Source organism: Xenopus laevis, chromosome 2S (assembly GCF_017654675.1).
Source record: "Xenopus laevis strain J_2021 chromosome 2S, Xenopus_laevis_v10.1, whole genome shotgun sequence".
Taxonomy (NCBI): domain Eukaryota; kingdom Metazoa; phylum Chordata; class Amphibia; order Anura; family Pipidae; genus Xenopus; species Xenopus laevis.
In genome coordinates, this window is record NC_054374.1 from 41,000,508 (window position 1) to 41,024,249 (window position 23,742).

Here is a 23,742-nt window from a genome sequence, read left to right on the forward strand (position 1 = left end):
CGTTCGATTCGAATGAAAATCCTTTGATCGAACGATTAATATCCTTCGATCGTTCGAATCGAACGATTTTAGCGGTGTTCGAAGTTCGCGAACATGTTCGCGAACGTTCGCATTTTTTGCCGGTGTTCGCGAACGGCGTTCGCGAACACCAAATCGGCAGTTCGCTACATCCCTACTGGCTGGATGTGATGTCACATTTGGCCGGAGTGACACCACAAAAATCATTTTTAACATTAGGAGGATTTGATTTTGTTGTGTTTCCCCCTGTGGCCACCCCCCCACTGCAGCAGATCGGATACCCACAGGCCACCCACATATTGGGCAAATCAAGTAAACTTTGTCTGAGTGCCAATCATATTGCGGATATTTTGAGGGTACCTGACTTGATGCAAGACTCTATCACAAGAATACCACCTGTCTTAATCACTAATGCCAGATGGAAGGTTTGGTGAAGAAAATGTCATAGTCTGGCACTTATTTGCATGGTTGGGGGTAGATCTAAGTTCCAGCAAATCAAACCTTGAGTATACAGGGTAAAATGATATCCTTGACAATGCCATGTTCCCTACTCGGTGGAACAGTTTGGAGAAGGCCTGTTCAGCCCTTTCCTGTTTCAGCACAATAATTCCCCCTGCACAAAGCCAGGTTTGCTGAGATAAAAGATCTTAACTGCTCAAAGCCCTGACCTCAACCCAAATAAACAGCCATAGAAATCCATCTAGTGGAAACCTTGCGAGAAGAGTAAGGGCTGTTAAAGCAGCAAATGGAGGGACACTTTCAGATCTCTTTGATTTGGGAATGAGACGTTGAACAGGCAGATGTGTGACCAGACACTACTGTCCATCATAACCATAATATGTCCAGCTATAGTACAGTATGACTATACCTCCCAAATGTCCTGTTTTCTGAGGCACAGTCCCGATTTTTACAGCTCAGCCAGCTGTCACCGATTTTTATTAAAATGTCCTGAGTTTCTCGTTAATCTCCTGCACTGATGCCAGAAAAATATACAAAGTTTCTGAAACTTAATTAAATAAGAGACATTTTGGCATAGAGTCCAGAATACTCAGCACCTGCATTTTTATTAGTGATGGGCGAATTTGTGCAGTTTCGCTTCGCCGAAAAATTTGCGAAACGGCGCCGGCGTCTGTAGCTGTAGCTTTTACTGGGCAGTGGTGGGTAGTGGTGGGTAAATGGTATTACAAATTACCGGCAGCTACATTGCTGGTAAATTTGTAATACCGGCCCCGGCCCTGGCAGGTGGTTTACCCGCTAGGCTGGTAAAATCCCGGCCGGGGTGGCAACCCTACCTGTCTCATATCTAACCTGGGGACTGCATGTATTGCAAAGCATTTATAGCTACATCTGTAATATGTGTTAGCAAAAATCTAAAGTTGTGCAGAACTGATACCCTGTTGATGATTACTATGTGGTTTTCACCCCAGCCAGGTATAACTGGCGAACAGGAGCCCAGGACATGAGGAGGGGTTGAACTCGGCGTCCTCTGGTAACTCCTTCTTTCATTGAATACAGTTTGAGTCATTACAGTAATTAATGCTGATTGTAGTGGTGGAAATGCTATTCTGATAACACAAAGCTTTGCATGACAGTTTCTTTATATAACATTTAAGCAGCTGTTTGCTTGAACTATGTCCTTAGTACAAACAAATACAGTATGTGCAGGACACAAAGCTTTCTTGTTTTTGAATCCTCCTGAGTTTGATTAAATTCCATGTTGTATTTACTTTTATTGTAAGAGAAATTACCTATAATTATTCTTCCATACAAGGAAAAAGCAAAGCACAGTATGCATGCATTAAAGATGCTCAAGGGGCCATTTATTAAATCAATTTTCACTAGAGCACTAAGGGCAGCTAAATCCCTTTGTTACAGGCCACTTGCAGTAGGGGATTTCCATGCAGTCTGTGCCTTGCATTTTGCTCTGATTCCAGCACAAGGTGTAAGGTACAATAGTGTACTTAACTCCTTCCATAGATCAGATGGTAAGTATAGGGACTGGCTGTATTCTGTGCCAGCCAGTGCTCCCCAGTCTACGTGTCTGAATAATGCACAATATTAGGGAAACCTGTGTTATGCCCCCATAGGCAGTTCTATATTCAGCAGAAAGAAGCAGGTCTTTCCATTTTGGAAAGCTAAGCATGATGCAATGTGAAATGTGTGGAAATAAAGAGTGGGTTTGGCTTGTTTTTCACACTTTGCACTCTGATACTGAATAATTCTTATTACAGAGGAATATAAATCCCTACACATCTTTATATAATATTTTTGTCCATGTTTTTTCTGCCTAGGGGTTATTCCTGCTACTACTTCCCTAGATTTTCCATTGGGAAATGGATCAGGCTATGTCTAGTACTGGCTTCTTGCAACAGGACTATAGCTTAAGAGGTCAATAGGAGAAAAAAATATTGATTTATTTTATTGCTTAGCAAAGAGATAAGACACCTCAGAAGCCCTTTCCCATCTCTTTCTTGATCAAAGCAACAGCAGAACACATCTGTGTTTTCCTTCTGGGTAATACCTCTTTGACTGACCTTGACTGTACAGTTACAGAAACTGACCAGCAGGTGGTGCTGTTGTTACAAAATAAATCATTTTTTTTGTGGTTCAAAATAGCTCTGAGACTGAAAAAAATAAAATCACTTATGTAAATTGCTTAAGTGCCCTAGCCAAGCTTAACTGGGACACTAAAAACCAGTAGCCCAATCTCCCTGATAACTTATATAAATAAATCATTTTTTTTTATTTTATCTTTACTGTTTTATTAAAAAAATGCATAAATAAAAACTGCTTAGATAATCACCCAGAGCAATTTTGCGTTATTTATTATATAGTTTACTAATTCTTTAAACCTCTGGTATAATGAAGTAAGTAGCTGTTTTTTTTACAATGCTGTGTAAATTACAAAATTGTATTCCAAGTTCAGATAGGCAAGAAGAGATTAAATTGTTTTGAGCTTAATCTTTCACATTCTCTCCATTCTGTTTGTGCATGTTCCTTGTTGAATTTTATATAAAGAAAGTTGACTGTAGTTAGGTTTTTCCTATGGTATTCCCAATATGAGATTTTTAAGTGGACAGCTGTAAGAAAATTTGTTAAGGTTTATATTGGGTAAGAATTTGGTTCTTCAACCTGAGCTGGGAAGTTAAACAGGAATCTATTTCCATATTCTGGAGCTTTCTGGATAACTGGTCTGATTAAATGGAAACATTTCAGGAAACATAAATTATTCTTTATAATTAATACAGAGCAATGGGGAATCCAGTTGGATTGGAGTATTTTAATACTTCCCATTGAAGAGGGGAATAGATTGTTACTTATACTGATATTTGTATTTCTTAGAAATTTCTGATAATTTATACTGAGGAAAGGTTTCTTTATTGTACAGTATAGTTATGCAAAGTAATCCCGATTGCTTAAATATGGTCATGGGAAAATGCATTCAATTTATATACATGTGAGTAGCTGTTGAGCCAGAAATTTATGCATATTGTAGATTGTACATATCTGGACCAATTAAACGGATTATGTCATGATTTTTATTATGTAGTTTTTATTTCTAAATTACACTGTTTACACTGCAAATAATTCACTCTACAATATAAAATTTCATTCCTGAACCAGAAAGTGTATTTTGTTACTTGTAATATTGGTGTGTAGGCAGCCATCTTAGGTCATTTTACCTGGTCATGTGCTTTCAGAAAGAGCCAGCACTTTAGGATGGAACTGCTTTCTGGCAGGCTGTTATTTCTCCTACTCAATGTAACTGAAGGTACTGCAGTGGGACCTGTATTTTACTATTGAGTGCTGTTCTTAGATCTACTTGTGTTAGGGAGCTGTTATCTGTATACCTGGCCATTGTTCTGCTAATAGGCTGCTGGGGGGGGGAGGGGTCATATCACCCCAACTTGAAATTCAGCATTAAAGAGTGAATTCTGCTGGAGCAACACTATTAACTGATGAATTTTGGTTATCCATTCCTGACAAATTAAAGAGTGAATTCTGCTGGAGCAACACTATTAACTGATGAATTTTGGTTATCCATTCCTGACAAATATTACCAAAGGGTTTTTGACTCATTATAGAATGGATGAACTAGCACATTTGACCTTTCTATGCGTTTATTGTCCCCACTCATTTTTTATCTGCATAAACAAAGCAATGCACAAGAAAATTGTGAATTGTGTCATTTCATGATATCGTTTACAGAATAAGGAAGTGAGACAGTCATAAATGATGGAAGGAAACAATTCCAAATTAGAGTATCTGGAATATAACAAGGCCCTAAGGACAAAGCAATTGCAGATAAAAGCTCAATTACTAGTCTGAGGACATTTATTAATTCAAATTTCTTCTACAAAAAAGTCCCCTCTTAAAACTATGCGATAATTGCAGTTAAATTCCTATATAACTTGTTATATTGAATAACATTATAACATGTAATATTTTGTGTTGTGTAAGAGACCCAGTATGTATGAAACAATATATTTTTCATTACTGCATTGTGAACTTTTTACTTTCCATGATTAAGATCCCAATAAGCAAATTTGGAAAATAGGGGGGGAAGAATTGCATATGCATTGCAAGGGTAAAACTTTTTTGACTTCCTTGTTTGTCTAACAAAAAGTCAAGTGATTTTTTGGATCGGATTCGGCTTGGCTTGAAATATTGCAATTTTTTGAATAATACACTAAGGGGATATTAACTAAAACTCAAATTTTTCTCACTATTGTAATGGCCTCTTGGTGACCCCCCTGGTGCTAAGGTTGTACATTATTACCGACTTACAGGTCCTGAGTCCCCTTTGCAAGGTGAAAGGGTACTGGGAATTCTTCTTCGGCAGTGCCTTCACCTAATGGGATCTCAGAATACACCTGCGGGTGGCCCATTAGGAATAACATGCAACACACACTTTGCTTTTATAAAAAACAACAACTTTATATAAAGAAAGTGTAATTTAAAAGGTAAGTAAAAACGCATTTACATCATACATGCCCTCCATGCCACAATATATATATATATATATATATATATATATATATATATATATATATATATATATATATATATATTGTGGTAGAGTGACCAAAACAATGAGGGAAAAGGTGGGAGAGAACTTAAAGGAAAGGAGAGAACAGTGGTAAGGGAAACAAGGGTTCGGACCATGGGTGGGTGAAAGAAGAGGTACGTACCTTGCGCCCCCCACCATTGGCTCTGCTTATAATCATACTGCAATGTTATATGTTTTTATAAATGAAAGTGTCAGCGTCACTTTAAAACTAAAACTTTGACTCCCCCTTCTCTCTTTTTACTTGTTTCCATCCAACATCTCTTTGGTAGCTGCTTTTCGATAACTGCTTGCTAAAAAGGGGCTTGCTTTTTAAGGGGGAAATGTTTAAGAGTCAGGCTGGTCTGGAAAGACTTGCAATTAAATTAGCTTTAGGTAACACGTGATATTCACAGGAGTACGTGCATAGTCACAATATTAATTAATTCTTCAACCATTGAATTTGTTTCCAAGTTAACATTGACCATTTTGGTTTGCTGCTTTATTTTAACAACAGCGTGGCGAAATTCCTAGTTTAGCGACTAAGATTACAATAGTATTCAATTCATACCATTTATATGTAAGTACGTTATGTAACTTATGCCATATTCATTCAGAAATTATGGCTAATAGAAGCAAATAGTTTATCAAGCCTTTGTGCTCCACTTGTTTCCATAGTTACTCAAAATTGCTCTGCTGTCAGCCTGTCCTTGCCCCCATAGCTAAGGTTCTTTAAATTAAAATAAAATAATTCATTGATGTGACTTATCACTTTCCTCTACATTGTTCATGTAGTCTATAGAAACCAACCAACCAAAATAACTACAGTGGGTGGACTGAGCAATGATATTTCTTCCCTAAATGACTATGTAACTACTGTGAGCAAGGACACTCACTCTGTCATTCTGCACATTATTATTTCCCTTTACAGAGTCCAACTTTATAAATAATATTAACAGTCTTATGTCTTGTCCCAGTCGGATGGTGTTGCATGGGTCAAAATATAATGAGATTGCGAGAAAAATCTGATGCATAAACTACATGTAAAGTTTTCCATTCGACACGACTGCCGCATGTACAAATGCTGCATCTTCATCCGACACTATAAAAACGGATGATGTCGGAAAGACTTTATTCTCATTGAAATATATTGACTTTCGGATGTAAATGCATGAAGAAAAGACTCCATCTGATCGGATTTTGTAGCATCCTTCAAAATCTCGTGTTGTTGCATAGTGTTGCATAGAGGGTCACATAAAATCTGACCCGCAAAATTTGATGAAAAGCGCTTGTGGGGGTAGGAACTCTAATGAATGTTGTATAATCTCTGTAAAGTGCTTTGGAAATATCAGGAAATTAAAAAAAAAGGAACCACCTTTCTGGAGAATGTTAAGACTTTATCAGACTAAACATTTGTATCCATCGTAATACAGGTATGGGACCTGTTATCCAGAATGCTCGGGACCTGAGGCTTGCCATATAAGGAGTTTTTCTGTAATTTGAAACTCCATATCTTATAGCTACTAAAATCATTTTAGACATTAATAGGCTGGTTTTGTTTTGCAATAATGATTATTTATCTCTTAATTTATCAGAAAGAGTCTAGTGACCAGAAATCATCAATCTCTTTCTATTGTTGGTTAATGTATGCTGAGTAATAATCCTCCCCATGGAATTTTCTTGGTTTCAGCTTCCATATATGCTCTAAAAGAGACTAACAACCAAAGTTGTTGTGAATAAGGCATGGATGAAGTACTATAAAACATATAGGAACCTGCCATTTAAGACAACTTTCATTCTAAATAACCAGAAACGAGAAAATATGCTTATATTTGTTGGAAAAAAGTAATGAATACAGGCAATACTGCTTTGAATTATTTTTTTTCTTAATAAGTCAAGAAAAGGGCATGCACTACATGGACTCATTGTTTGCAGTGAATACAAATTGATTTTCCTCTTACTGAACTAAGCAAGTCTCACATTAAAAACAAGATGTGTTTAGCGTTGGCTTTTTCAACAGGTTTTACCATCTACACTACTGGCACAAATTGGATTATAAGAAAAGACTTCAACAAAGCCTTTTAATGATGTAATTTATTGTAATAGACACCTGAACCCATTTCTGAAAATAGATGATTAAATACAAATGCAGAAAATGTAGCCACTGGCGTATGATGAAATTCTGTTTGTATATGCAGGAAAGATATTTTTGCAGAATTTGATCATGTCTATAAAGAGCAAATATATCATTTTTATATATTGTGTTTAGAATTGTGTTCTGTATCTTACTACATTTTTCTTTGTTCAAAATTGTCGTTTGTAGTTAAATTTTATGATGGGTCAAATATCTCAAACGGCAAAAATTGACCTCAGTTTTTTGTTGATTTGGCCCACATAGTTAATGAACCTAGGCGAGTGGAATGGTCCTGTGCTGGAACAGGAAAAGAGTGGGACACAATGCGGACTCAAGAATTAAAGTAGGGCAGGGTTGACATCTGAAGATTCTTTGCTGGCATTTAATGCTCATTTCAACCACACTGGTTAGTATCTGTACTATTTGTATGAAATGTTATACACTGAGTGGAAAGTGCAAAATGTGATTTAACATATTCAAAAACCTGTTTTTTATGTGTAACTGATCCTTTAAGTCCAGTCGAAAACTCTACCCATATACTCTCCACACTGTTGTGAGTCACTTTTACCAAATAAAAAGCTTTAAATACAAAGGCATGCAGCTGATCCACCCAAGACTGATGCTCTTAAATGGTACAATTCAAAACAACATTCTAATATACATTATTATTAAAAATATTATATAAATTTTTTGAAAACTGAGCACATAAAATAACATTTTGCACATATAGCCGAGACGCAACTAGTGGCAACATTGACCACAGCTCTTTAGAAGGGAAGATCTGTGCCTCTAAAGATGCCCCAGTAGCTCCCCATCTTATTTTCTGCTGATTCACTGCACATGCTCTGTGCTGCTGTCACTTACTGAGTTTAGGGACAGACACACAATACACATAGGGGCAGATTAACTTAGCTCGAGTGAAGGATTCAAATGAAATTTTTTTTAATTTCGAAGTATTTTTTTGGGTACTTCGACCATCGAATGGGTCAAATTCGATCGAATTCGATCAAATCGAATGATTCGAATGATTCAAAGTAAAAATCTTTGACTATTCGACCATTCGATAGTCGAAGTACTGTCTCTTTAAAAAATACTTCAACTACATTCTTCGCCACTTAAAACCTACCGAGGTTCAATGTTAGCCTATGGGGACCTTTCCCAGCACTTTCCTAAAATTTTTGATCGAAGAAAAATCCTTCTATCGATCGCTTAAAATTGTTCGAATCATTTGAGCATTTGCGCTAAATCCTTTGATTTCGATATTCAAATTCGAAGGATTTAACTTCAAGGGTCGAATTTGAGGGTTTATTAACCCTCGAAATTCGACTCTTGATAAATGTGCCCCATAGAATGTAAGGGGCCTATTTACTTAACTCGAGTGAAGGAATAGAATAAAAAAAACTTTGAATTTTGAATTTTTTTTTTTGGCTACGAGCTAAAAATCGTTTGACTATTCGACCATTCGATAGTCGAAGTACTGTCTCTTTAAAAAAAACTTCGAACCCCTACTTCGCCACCTAAAACCTACCGAGGTGCCATGTTAGCCTATGGGGAAGGTCCCCATAGGCTTTCTATAAATTTTTTGGTCGAAGAAAAATCGTTCAATCGATGGATTAAAATCCTTAGAATCGAACGATTTGAAGGATTTAATCGTTCGATCGAACGATTTTTTGGAACATGGCAGCTCAGAAACCAGCACAGTTACCATCAGAATCCAATAATCAGCCCTGTAGCAACAGCATGCAGTATATTATAGCATTTTTAGGGTTTAGTTCTTCTTTAAGGTATACCACCCAGGGACACACCTCACAATATTTGTCACAACATTTTGAATATATGTGTAGCTGAAAAAATTTCATTTATAAACTTTACTGGTATTTTAACAAAGGCAAAGGGTGTTCTATCTTTTTCCATAATATCCTGTCCATAATTTTGGACAGGTTAGGAATATAAATCAGTACCAAATTAATACATTACCGGAAACATAAAAAGTAAGTCTTAAAAAAGATTGCAGATGCTAAGAAAAAATGACTTCTTTAAAATGAAATAAGCATTCATGGCATAAAAACAAAATTTTTTACAGAATTAGTAGAGATGCCATGAATATGTAAATAGGCTAGATTTATTGAAGCACATACGTATGCAAAAAACACAAATCATTTCATCATTTCAGCAGATATTAGTATGCATGGAAGCTCAATGCCTCTAGGAGCTTGTCTCTGTTGAATTTCTAAAACATTATGGAATCCGACTGCAGAAGTGGAAATTCTGTCATTGAAAGGACTTGCACATCATAAATGAAACATTTCTTAAAGAAGCAATCTACTGCTTGTATTTTTTTTTAGTTATTTCTGGGACCTTGACAGTTTGTTGAAAGGCACAGTAAATAATGAAGTGAGTAGTCTGCAGGCATTTGCTTTATTTTTTTTTTTTGCAATCCAATAAACAGCAGTAGTGTTTTTGCTATAATTAAACACTTCAACCAAAGGTATACATGAATACCATGCAATGATTTGCTCTGCTATCTCTTTTAGCAAGATTGTTGAAATGCATTTGAATGAGCAAAGGCATAGTGAAACAGGATCTATGCAGCTCTGTGACAATCAGGTACTATTACATTATTACAGGGAAATCATTTTAAAAAATGACACTTATTTGCTTAAAATGGACACAGAGTAGAGTCCTGCGCGGGTCCATTTTTTGGGACCCGTACCCGACCCATACCCGCAACCTGCAATCCGCAACCCAGACCCGCAACCCGCATTCTTACTCGCTTGAAACCGCTACCCGACCCTACCCGCAAGTACCTTATCCGCAACCCGGACCCGTGACCTGCTGACCATCAAGAATTAGGAAGTGCTGTCGTATATCGAAAGTGACTTCATCGGAAGTAGACGTGATCAGAAAAAAATGAGTAAAACAGGAAGTGCTGTCATTGTAAACCGGAAATTACGTCATTGGAAGTAGACGTGACCACAAAAAAGTAAATATCTCTATTGAGATGACCCGCAAATCCGCAGAACCGCGTCTTTACCCGCACCCGGAACTTCTACCCGCAACCCGCAGGGTACCGCAGGTTTTTGCGGGTACCCGACCCGCTGCAGGACTCTAACACAGAGATAGCTTTGGCATTAGACAGAGAAAAGGTAAATAATTTTAAAAAATTTGGAGTCTATGGGAGATAGCCTTTCCATAATTTAGAGCTTCTCTGATAACAGGTTTCCAGATAATGAATATCGTTAATATTTTGGACCTGCCCACTCCATAAATAATTATAGTATTCACACAGTGGTATTTGTAAAAATAAATTTTTATATATGTCAATACATACAACAAAATTTTTTTTTCCGGGTCAGTGTGATTCTCATTCTTTGACAAGGGTGTCTGCTCTCATATAGTGCTTGACTTTCGTGTTACAGATTGGTGGTATGTAATTTCAAAACATTGCAAACAAAATGTTATATGCTTGACTTACCCTATTTGTAGAGAATTTTTTTTGTTGTTGTATGTATTGACAACGTATTATACATAAAAATTCCTTTTTACAAATACCACTGTGTAAATACTATAATTATTTATGGAGCATGCAGGTCCAAAATATTAATGATATTGTGTTTGTGACCACTTTATGGGAATGGTTGGGGACTTGTTATATGCATCTCTTTAGTCCTCTAACTTTTGATCGGTGTGCCCTCTATTCCTTTGTATTTCTTCCAGATAATGGATCCCATACCAGTATTACATCTATATATTTCCTGCAGGGCACCAAAGGATGCCTAGCGAAGGTGCCTGGGACAGGGAAAAAGGGTGGCCGAATGGGATCTGGGACTTCTGGGAAGGGTAGTCCAGAATGGGGATTGGTGGGCATTGGAAGGGGAGGCTTGGTATAAAGGAAAGAAGTGCCTTACCCTCTTCCTCTTCCATTCTGGATCCTGGATCACTGGTGGAGCTGCTACTTCGCATCTGGTTCTCCAGCATGGCGGATTCATTAGCCACTAAGCTGAGGGAGAGAGCTGATTCCACCTCCGCAGACGCAAGCACTGAGCGCAGCATGGAGAACAGCAGCAGGTCCTGCGCGCCATTCCTGCCCCCTCCCAGCTCAGTCCCAGCCCTCCTCCTCCTAGACCAAGAACCCGCAGAGCAGTAAAATGTGCATCCACTCACATCGGTTCTCAAGCAGACAAGGCAGCTAGGGTTGTCACCTGGCTGGTATTTTACCGGCCTGACTGGTGAAAATTATGCTTGACCCCAAAGTTATTAATAGGGAAAAAATCTAAATATATAGGAAGGCCAGTATTTTTTTACAAAATAGGTGGCAACCCTAAAGGCAGCTAACATGGAGGCAGAAGCTCCCTCGTGAATAGCGGGCCTTCAGTGAGGCAACCAGTCACCAGAGCATGGACAGCTAAATGCCCAGCTGCTATGACCCCCCCCCCTCCAATACTGCACAAGTATCAGGGCTGCCCCTGCAGCTCCTATAATACATGGCACAGTCATCACACAACACACAGTGCAGGACAATAGATCCATATCTCCTTCTTTAATAAATGCTGCCCCTTCATGGGAGGATAGTGACCACCCAAAGTAAATTGACCTCTCTGAGCATTAGGATGGGGGTCTTACACAGGCTTTGCAGACCCACCATCAGTACGATGACATCATATCACCCCTTTAAAAACACCTCTCATAGGAATGTTTACTCCGCTGGGTGCGGATCTTCATCCCGGGGGGAAGACAGTAATAATCACCATCGCTCCACCGGTAGAAATTAAAAAAGGGGTGCACAGTCTCCGAGGGCCAGGAGTCACAGACAGGGTTCACAGGTCCAATCCCTGGTATCCTATTACTCCTCCACATCGGAGTTTCAAGCAAAATACTCCCCCTCCGCTTCCTCACATGTGAGTTCAGAGGATCGGCAGAGGAGAAAGCATCGCAAAACACAACCGGGTTCATGCCAGTCTTGCAGTTCTCGTAGGGTTGGCAACAGAACACCCTTTGACCTCCTGCAAATTAATGTTACATTATATGAACATATGAAACAAGTTTATCCAAACGCTGCCTGGCATAATGGAAAGAAAAAGACCTAAATAACCATATCAGTGAGTTTGCACCTGGGCAGACACTGTGAAAAGTTTATTTTTTTTTTTAGAATTTAAACATTGAAGTTATGCAAACATCTACAGGGTGGCTTCTGCCATGAGGCATGAGTGGCCAATTACAAGGGGCGGCAAAAAATTCAGCTCTGCTAGTACAGAGAGTGCTATTGCGCTCATTGCACTAGTGTTCTTTCTCACCTTTGATGCTTTATAAAGAGATCCCATAACTTTTATTATTTTCCAGAATGGAGAAGTTTAGACTAATTTGCAACTTTCAAGGTAAGATTCAATCCATAAGATAGAGGTCATTTAATTTCTATATTTTGCAACTCAGCACTGTCAGTGACTGTATAATTTTGCCTGCCATGGATAATAATCATAGTAGACAACACCAAAATAATAGCTAGCCTTTTCACTAATGAGTTAAAACCTCATTATTTATTCAACGTGTAACTGGCAAGAATACCTTTCTATAGCTTTGAAAGAAAAATAATGTTTAATTAATAACTCATTTTCCTTTCTTGCAACTTCAGCTATACAGAGAGCTTTAGAATTCAACTTTAGATCAAAATCCATCTACAGGCTACATTCCTTTGGGTGTCCGAAATACAGCAGCTATTGTCTGTAACAAAGACTAGATCACAGTTATCTGAAAATGCATTTGCATTCTAATTGCAGCTTGAGTATCAACCAAGAGAATGAATTCATACTAAATCTACCTGGCATATCGTTTCCTGATGTTGGTTGGCATTGCTTAAAGAAACATCATATTGACTACAATACTGAGTAGCAAAGGTCTAGGACAAAAGCCCAATATGTACTAGTGATTAGGGATGTAGCGAATGTCGGAAAAAAAGTTCGCGAACATATTCGCGAACTTGCGCAAAAATGCGAGCGGTTCGCGAACGGTTCGCGAACCCCATAGACTTCAATGGGAAGGCGAACTTTAACATCTAAAAAAGACATTTCTGGCCAGAAAAATGATTTTAAAGTTGTTTAACGGGTGCAACGACCTGGACAGTGGCATGCCAGAGGGGGATCAAGGGCAAAAATGTATCTGAAAAATCTGCCTGTGTGTGCTTGGAAGAGATAGTGTAGGGGGAGAGCTGTTAGTGATTTCAGGGACAGATGATAGTAAGTTTGCTGGCTAGTAATCTGCTTGATACTGCTCTGTATTGGAGGGACAGAAGTCTGCAGGGATTTGAGGGACATTTTAGCTTAGGTAGCTTTGCTGGCTAGCAATCTACTGTTCTCTTTAAACAACTGCCATACGTTGACCTTTGTAGGCATTGTTTGCCCAGTTTTTTTGGACGCAGCCACTGAAGCACAGTTGCCAGAAAAAATATGCCATATAAATGCTGAAAATAGTAATTTTTCGCCATACGTTGACCTTGTAGACATTGTTTGCCCAGTTTTTTTGGTTGCAGCCACTGAAGCACAGTTGCCAGAAAAAATATGCCATATAAATGCTGAAAATAGTAATTTTTTGCCATATACGTTGAGTCAACGTATGGCAAAAAATGACTATTTTCAGCATTTATATGGCATATTTTTTCTGGCCTCTGTGCTTCAGTGGCTGCGGCCAAAAAAACTGGGCAAACAATGCCTACAAGGTCAACGTCGTTGACCTTGTAGGCATTGTTTGCCCAGTTTTTTTGGCCGCAGCCACTGAAGCACAGAGGCCAGAAAAAATATGCCATATAAATGCTGAAAATAGTAATTTTTTGCCATATACGTTGAGTCAACGTATGGCAAAAAATGACTATTTTCAGCATTTATATGGCATATTTTTTCTGGCCTCTGTGCTTCAGTGGCTGCGGCCAAAAAAACTGGGCAAACAATGCCTACAAGGTCAACGTCGTTGACCTTGTAGGCATTGTTTGCCCAGTTTTTTTGGCCGCAGCCACTGAAGCACAGAGGCCAGAAAAAATATGCCATATAAATGCTGAAAATAGTCATTTTTTTGGTCGCAGCCACTGAAGCACAGTTGCCAGAAAAATTATGCCATATAAATGCTGAAAATATAAATTTTTTTGGTTGCAGCCACTGAAGCACAGAGGCCAGAAAAATTATGCCATATAAATGCTGAAAATATAAATTTTTTTGGTTGCAGCCACTGAAGCACAGAGGCCAGAAAAATTATGCCATATAAATGCTGAAAATATGCATTTTTTTGGTTGCAGCCACTGAAGCACAGAGGCCAGAAAAATTATGCCATATAAATGCAGAAAATATGCATTTTTTTGGTCGCAGCCACTGAAGCACAGTTGCCAGAAAAATTATGCCATATAAATGCTGAAAATATAAATTTTTTTGGTTGCAGCCACTGAAGAACAGAGGCAAGAAAAATTATGCCATATAAATGCTGAAAATATACATTTTTTTGGTTGCAGCCACTGAAGCACAGAGGCCAGAAAAATTATGCCATATAAATGCTGAAAATATAAATTTTTTGGTTGCAGCCACTGAAGCACAGAGGCCAGAAAAATTATGCCATATAAATGCAGAAAATATGCATTTTTTTGGACGCAGCCACTGAAGCACAGTTGCCAGAAAAAATATGCCATATAAATGCTGAAAATAGTCATTTTTTGCCATACGTTGACCTTGTAGACATTGTTTGCCCAGTTTTTTTGGTTGCAGCCACTGAAGCACAGAGGCCAGAAAAAATTAAACCAGTAGGGTTTGCACCCTAGTTTGTAACGGTGGCGGAGGGAGGAGGACGCTAAAGGACAGCTGTGTGTGGAGTCATGAGGCTTGAAGAGAAGGACAGCTGCATAGAAGTCAGAACAAGTCTTCCGGCGTGCAGTAACCCTCCGAGATCCACCCCTCATTCATTTTAATAAAGGTCAGGTAATCGACACTTTTGTGACCTAGGCGAGTTCTCTTCTCAGTTACAATCCCTCCTGCTGCACTGAAGGTCCTTTCTGAGAGCACACTTGAGGCTGGGCAAGACAAGAGGTTCATGGCAAATTGTGACAGCTCTGGCCACAGATCAAGCCTGCACACCCAGTAGTCCAGGGGTTCATCGCTCCTCAGAGTGTCGATATCTGCAGTTAATGCCAGGTAGTCCGCTACCTGCCGGTCGAGGCGTTCTTTGAGGGTGGATCCAGAAGGGTTGTGGCGCTGCCTTGGACAGAAAAACATTTGCATGTCTGACGTTACAGACTGGCCAAAGGGCTTTGTCCTTGCAGGTGTGCTCGTGGCAGGATTACTGGCACCTCTGCCCCTGGAATGTTGATGAGTTCCTGAAGTGACATCACCCTTAAAAGCATTGTACAACATGTTTTGCAGGCTGGTTTGTAAATGCCGCATCTTTTCGGACTTGTGGTATGTTGGTAACATTTCTGACACTTTATGCTTGTACCGAGGGTCTAGTAGCGTTGCGACCCAGTACAGGTCCTTCTCCTTAAGCCTCTTGATACGGGGGTCCTTCAACAGGCATGACAGCATGAAAGACCCCATTCTCACAAGGTTGGATGCAGAGCTATCCATCTCCGCTTCCTCATTATCAAGGACTGCATCATCCACGGTCTCCTCCCCCCAGCCACGTACAAGACCAGGGGTCCCCAAAAGGTCACCACTAGCCCCCTGGGAAGCCTGCTCCTGTTGGTCCTCCTCCTCCTCCTCCACAAAGCCACCTTCCTCCTCTGACTCCACTTCTGGCACCTCTCCCTGCGTTGCAGCAGGTGCCTGGGTTCGTTCTGGTGATTCCGACCAGAAATCGCGCGCTTCCAGCTCCTCGTCACGCTGGTCTACAGCCTCATCTGTCACTCGTCGCACGGCACGCTCCAGGAAGAAAGCGAAGGGTATTAGGTCGCTGATGGTGCCTTCGGTGCGACTGACCATATTTGTCACCTCTTCAAAAGGTCGCATGAGCCTGCAGGCATCGCGCATAAGCACCCAGTAACGGGGGAAAAAAATCCCCAGCTCTGCAGATCCAGTCCTACCACCCAGTTCAAAAAGGTACTCGTTGACGGCCCTTTGTTGTTGCAGCAGACGTTCCAACATAAGGAGCGTTGAATTCCAGCGAGTCTGGCTGTCAGAAATCAAACGCCTGACTGGCATGTTGTAGCGCTGCTGAATGTCAGCAAGGCGTGCCATGGCTGTGTAGGAACGTCTGAAATGGGCCGACACCTTTCTGGACTGGGTGAGAACGTCCTGGAATCCTGGGTACTTGGAGACAAAACGTTGGACTATTAAATTTAACACATGTGCCATGCAGGGCACATGTGTTAAATTGCCCAGTCTCAACGCTGCCAACAGATTGCTTCCATTGTCACACACCACTTTTCCGATCTGCAGTTGGTGTGGGGTCAGCCACCGATCGGCCTGTGACTGCAGAGATGACAGGAGTACAGATCCGGTATGGTTTTTGCTTTCCAGGCACGTCATCCCCAAGACAGCGTGACAACGGCGTACCTGGCACGTCGAATAGCCTAGGGGGAGCTGGGGGTGCACAGGTGTGGAGGAGGAGAAGGAGGACCCAGCAGCAGAGTAAGAAGAAGAAGAGGAAGAAGACGAGGTAGAGAGAGCGATGGAGGAGTAGAGGTGGTGGCAGAACCGCGTGCAATCCGTGGCGGTGACACCAACTCCACTGTTGTTGTTGAGCTACCCATTCCCTGCTTCCCAGCCATTACCAAGTTCACCCAGTGGGCAGTGTAGGTGACATACCTGCCCTGACCATGCTTGGAGGACCATGCGTCAGTAGTCATATGGACCTTTGGCCCAACACTAAGTGACAGAGATGCGGTAACTTGGCTCTGCACATGTTGGTACAGGTGTGGTATTCCCTTTTTAGAAAAAAAATTGCGGCTGGGTACCTTCCACTGCGGTGTCCCAATTGCTACAAATTTGCGGAAGGCCTCAGAGTCCACCAGCTGGTATGGTAAAAGCTGGCGGGCTAAGAGTGCAGACAAGCCAGCTGTCAGACGCCGGGCAAGGGGGTGACAGTCAGACATTGGCTTCTTATGCTCAAACATGGCCTTCACAGAAACTTGGCTGGTGGCAGATGACTGGGAATGGGAACAGGTGGTCAAGGTGGAAGGCAGAGTGGAGGGTGGTTCAGACGGGTCAAGGAGAGCAGAGGTAGAGCAGTAAGATGCTGGACCAGAAGGAGTGTGGCTTTTAGTTTGCCTGTTGCCTTTGAGGTGTTGCTCCCAAAGTGCTTTGTGCTTGCCGCTCATGTGCCTTCGCATAGAAGTTGTACCTATGTGGCTGTTGGGCTTACCAAGGCTCAGTTTCTGACTGCACTCATTGCAAATTACAATGCTTTTGTCAGAGGCACACACATTAAAAAAATCCCACACTGCTGACTTTTTGGAAGTGTGCGATCTGGCGGTAACAGTAGAAGTTGGCGGCATTGGCGGCAATGGCGGGTGCGTTGGCCGGCTGAACACAGGTGCCGATACATGTTGTTGCCCTACTGATCCCTGCGGGCTGTCCTCCCTGCTTCTTCTAAGTCTTATTCTCCTACTGCCTCTCTGACTCTCCGTCTCTCCATCTGAACTACCCTCCTCTTGCTCTCTTCTACTAGGCACCCACAAAACATCAATCTCCTCATCATCATTCTCCTCAGATGCATCAATTTCTTCTGACACATCACAGAAGGAAGCAGCAGCGGGGACCTCCTCCTCATCACTCATTATGTCCATCTCTATCGTGTTCTCTGCCAGAATTAAATCTGGTGTAACGTCCTCATCTCCTTCATCTTCTTCTGGCAATAATGGTTGCGCATTACTCAGTTCAAGAAACTCATGGGAAAATAACTCCTCTGACTCCAGTGAAGAAGGGGCACCGGTGGTGGAGGAAGTGTTACGTGGGGTGGCCATAGCAGTGGAGGATGAGGAGGATGTTGTGGTAAAGTTAGAAACGGTAGAGGATGGGGTGTGCTGTGTAAGCCAGTCAACTACCTCTTCAGCATTTTGGGAGTTCAGGGTCATTGGCTTTTTAAAACTGGGCAATTTGCTAGGGCCACAGGATTGCATAGCAGCACGGCCCCTAGCACGGCCTCTGCGTGGCGGCCTGCCTTTGCCTGGCATTATTTTTAAAAAAACAACAACAACAAAAACTCAGTTGGTTTTTCTGGAAACGATAATACACACAGCTAGATGGCAGTTTGAAGAAAACAGTGTACAAATAATGCCTACAAGATCAACGTATACACTACTACAGCGGTGGATACGGATTACGTAAAATATATGAATGCTGCTTGAAAAAAAGTAACTCAAGTGGTTTTTCTAGAGACGATAATATTATCAATATTTAGACAAAATGTGAACAAGCTCACACAGCTAGATGGCGGTTTGAAGAAAACACTGTGCAAATAATGCCTACAAGGTCAACGTATACACTACTACAGCGGTGGATACGGATTACGTAAAATATATGAATGCTGCTTGAAAAAAAGTAACTCAAGTGGTTTTTCTAGAGACGATAATATTATCAATATTTAGACAAAATGTGAACAAGCTCACACAGCTAGATGGCGGTTTGAAGAAAACACTGTGCAAATAATGCCTACAAGGTCAACGTATACACTACTACAGCGGTGGATACGGATTACGTAAAATATATGAATGCTGCTTGAAAAAAAGTAACTCAAGTGGTTTTTCTAGAGACGATAATATTATCAATATTTAGACAAAATGTGAACAAGCTCACACAGCTAGATGGCGGTTTGAAGAAAACACTGTGCAAATAATGCCTACAAGGTCAACGTATACACTACTACAGCGGTGGATACGGATTACGTAAAATATATGAATGCTGCTTGAAAAAAAGTAACTCAAGTGGTTTTTCTAGAGACGATAATATTATCAATATTTAGACAAAATGTGAACAAGCTCACACAGCTAGATGGCGGTTTGAAGAAAACACTGTGCAAATAATGCCTACAAGGTCAACGTATACACTACTACAGCGGTGGATACGGATTACGTAAAATATATGAATGCTGCTTGAAAAAAAGTAACTCAAGTGGTTTTCTAGAGACGATAATATTATCAATATTTAGACAAAATGTGAACAAGCTCACACAGCTAGATGGCGGTTTGAAGAAAACACTGTGCAAATACTGCCCACAAGATCAACGTATACACTACTACAGCGGTGGATACGGATTACGTAAAATATATGAATGCTGCTTGAAAAAAGTCACTCCGGTGTTTTTTTCTGGAGACGGTAATATTATGGATATTTAGACAGAATGTGAACAAGGTCACACAGCTAGATAGCAGTTGGTTGAATAACACACTGGGCAAAAAATGCCTACAGGGCAAATAATGCTAAAAGGTCAATTTATACACTAATACAGCGATGGATACGGATTACGTAAAATATATTATGGCTGCTTGAAAAAAGTCACTCCGTGTTTTTTCTGGAGACGGTAAAATAATTATGGATATTCTAAGACCAGAATGTGAACAAGGTCACACAAGCTAATGGCAGTTGGTTTGAATAACTACACTGGGCAAAAAATGCCTAGCAGGGCAAATAATGCCTAAAAGGGTCAATTTAATACACTTGAATACAGCGATGGATACGGATCTACGTAAAATATATTATCGGCTGCTTTGAAAAAAGTCAACTCCGTGTTTTTTCTGGAGACGGAACGGAGCTTGGGGCGTGGCGAGGGCTAGGAGGTGCGCGGCGGCGATGGCGTGGGCTAGGGTGGGGTCTGGTGGGTGGTTGCGAGCGAGCGGGGGGTGGGTGGGGTTGGATGGGGGGGGCCGGACAGGGGGGGGTGGTGAGGACGGGAGAATGCGGTCGGCAGCGATGGTTTAGGGCGGGAGGGCGGCGGAGAAGGCGGGGGGCGGCTGGGGGTGGGGCGGGCGGGGAGGGGAGCGGGGAGTGGGGGCGGGGGCGGGTCGGGGGGGGGTGGGAGCGGGAGTGCTGTCGAAGGGTTCAGGGCGGGCGGGTGTGGTGGGTTTGAGGGGGAGTTGAGGGCAGTGGGCTATGCGTGGCCAGCTAGTACGTGGTTTTGTTGGTGTTGTCGGCTCGGGGTATTAAGGGCGGCGACGGGATGGTTGAGAGAGGCGTGGCGGGGGAGGGGGGGGGAGGTAGGTGGGGCAGACGGTATTGTGGATGGAGGGGCGGTGGGCGGCGGGCGGGGCGCAGGGGAGGGAGAGGTGGTGGTGGGGCGGGGGGAGGATGAGGGGGCGGAGGGGAGTGGCGGAACGAGCGGAGGTGGGGGGGGCACTGTAATATCAATGGAATATTTAGACCACGAATTGAACTCAAAAGTCACACAGCTAGATTGCATTGTTGAATACACACTGGGCAAAAAATGCCTACAGGGTCATATAATGCCTTAAAGGTCAATTATATACACTAATACACGCATGATACAACGTAAAACTTATTGTTTGGCTGCTAAAAAGTCTACTCCTCTGGTTTTATCTGAGACCAGGTAATTTATGCGCACTATTTAGACAGAAGAACAAGGTCGACACAGTCTAGATGGCATTGGTTTTGAATAACACACTGAGTCAAAAATGCCACAGGCAATAATGCCTAAAAGGTCAATTTAACTACTAATACACGCCAGTACTGATTACGTTAATTTACCTAATATTGCTGCTGAAAAAAGGTCCATGCCGTGTATTTTAACATATAATATGATATTTAGACAGATTGAACAAGGTCACCACAGCTAGATGCAGTGGTTGAATTAACACTAACTGGGCCAAAATAAAATGCCTACAGGGCAAATATCAATATGTGCCTAAAAGCTTAAATACTATACAGCACAATACATGATAAACATATGATTTACGTTTAAACTCATCACTATGATTATGGCTGCCATTGAAAAATTCACTACGTGTTTTTTTCCTGGATAAGAGTACCAGAAGTACAATCTGCATGATTTAATTTTTATACCAGACATGGTGGTAACGGAAGCGTCGCACAAAAAGATGGCAGTTGACTGAATATAACACACGAGAATCAAGAATATCTCCTACCATGGCGAAATCAATGTCCGAGTAATATATAAAACAAGGTCAGCGAATCCTCTAAATACACATACCTTATCACGTAGTAAAATAAATATAAAGTATATTAAAAAAAAAAAAAAAAATAAAAAAAGAAGAAAAAAATTACATGAAATACTCACTAGGAGCAGCAGATTAGCACACCAGTCCCACTCCCCAACACTGCTAGACTAATAGCACTGGGCTCTTATAGTAGTAGTAGTAGTAGTAGTAAAACAACAAAAAAATAAATAAAAGCAGTCCTTACAAGGACTACTGTTATTGCAAGCAGTCAGCAGATGAGATCAGAAGCAGGACAGCTGGCCCACTGCAGCTACATACAGAGCACTGCAGTAGAAGGTAGATTACTAGCCAGCAAAGCTACCTAAGCTTTAAATGTCCCTCAAAACCCTGCAGACTTCTGTCCCTCCAATAACAGAGCAGTATCAAAACGATTACTAGCCAGCCAAAACTTTCAACTGTCCCTGAAAATCACTAACAGGCAGCAGCTCTCTCCCTACACTATCTCTTCAGCACACACAGGCAGAGTGAAAAAACGCTGCAGGGCTTCGGTTTTTATAGGGAAGGGGAGTGGTCCAGGGGAGAGCTTCCTGATTGGCTGCCATGTACCTGCTGGTCTGGGGTGAGAGGGCAAAAAAAAGCGCCAACAATGGCGAACCCAAAATGGCGAACGTCGCGCGACGTTCGCGAACTTCCGGCGAGCGCGAACACCCGATGTTCGCGCGAACAAGTTCGCCGGCGAACAGTTCACGCCATCTCTACTAGTGATGAGCAATTTTTTTCGCCGGTTTGGTTCTGCAGTAAATTTCCGCCAAATTTTCACTGTAGGTTTTGTTTCACTTTAAAAGAAAAGCGTTATTACTGTAACATCAAAGAATGAAAGTGTTCTAAAGTAATGAATAAATAATGTAGTGTTGCCCTGCACTGGTAAAACTAGGGTGCTTGCTTCAGAAAGACTGCCCAGCAGCTTGTTTATAAAAACTATAGTAGAGTTGCTGGCGCAAACAAACCAATTTTACCAGCTCAGGCCAACAGTGCATTATATTTTAATTCATTTAATTAGTAATTTAATTAGGGACTATTTTGGATTCTGCCGAACCCCCGAACCCTTCATGAAAGAGTGCAAATTAGGGGTGGGAAAACATTTTTTACTTCCTCGTTTTGTGACAAAAAGTCACACAATTTCCCTCCCTGCATATGCATATGCAAATTAAGATTCAAATTCGGTTCGGCCGGGCAGAAGAATTTGGCCGAATCTTATTTACTAAACTCCGAATGCAAAAATAACGAAAAAGTCCAAATCTGAAAATCCGGCATCTCACCTGTCGAGGTTGCATATAAGTCAATGGGAGAAGTCCCAATGATTTTTTGATGTGCGCTGGGTTTCATGCAATACCTCAAAGTTTCCGGATGGAAATTCAGAAAAAATCGTGAAAATCGGATAAAAAATCATGAAAATCAGATTTTTCACCGCAAAGCAAATTTTCGGGAAACTGTAATAATAAAAAAAAAAAAACCCGATCGGAATTGATGAATTCGGACTTTGATAAATAACCACCTAAGCATTTATTGATGAGATTGGTCTGGAGGGATTGAGGGTTATATTTATAGAATTAGTGCATAGAAGTGGCTGAAAAGAGATACCCACAAGAAGTTGTCATTGCCACTTCTAATACCGTAACCTGCCACACCTGTCATTAAAAATATTGTTAACAAAAATTAGTCGATTTTAGCCAGTGATAACAATTTACCAAACATTCTAAAACAAAAAACAATGTGGTGATTTAAAAGAGGGAAGAATCTTAAAGATATTTTAATGCCCACAGACCCTCTAAAATGTTATAATGTGACCCCTTTACGTTTGGCACCACTTAAAAATGGATGTTACAGATGTGCAGGTTGCACAACCTGTAGGAATATGATTACAGGTAAATATTTTTATCACCCACATACAGGCAGGCAGACAGAGATTAGACATCGCATAACATGTACCACTACACATGTAATTTATATCATAATATGTCCATGCAGACTAACTTATGTAGGTAAAACTCAAAACATCATCCAAGAACGTATGGGAAACCATAGGTCATCTCTGAGGGCTGCTTTTGAAAAAGGACATACTGACATTCCCCTATATAAACACTACTTAGAAAAGGGTCATGGTCCTCCTACATTCCGTTTTATGGGTATAGACACCATCCACACCCCAAGAAGAGGAGGCGATCGTTGCCACCTACTATTGCAAAAAGAAACATTTTGGATTAAGAAACTTAATACCGTTTCCCCCAAGGGTTTAAATGAATATTGCTCTTATGTATCCTATTTGGATGAACGTTGAAATTGTTTTTATCTGATAAACAAAATTATTTATTTTTATACATTTTGGGACATTTCTATGTTTTCACCCCTAGGTGGCAGCAGTGATCACGGGACTTGTTGGCTTGAAAT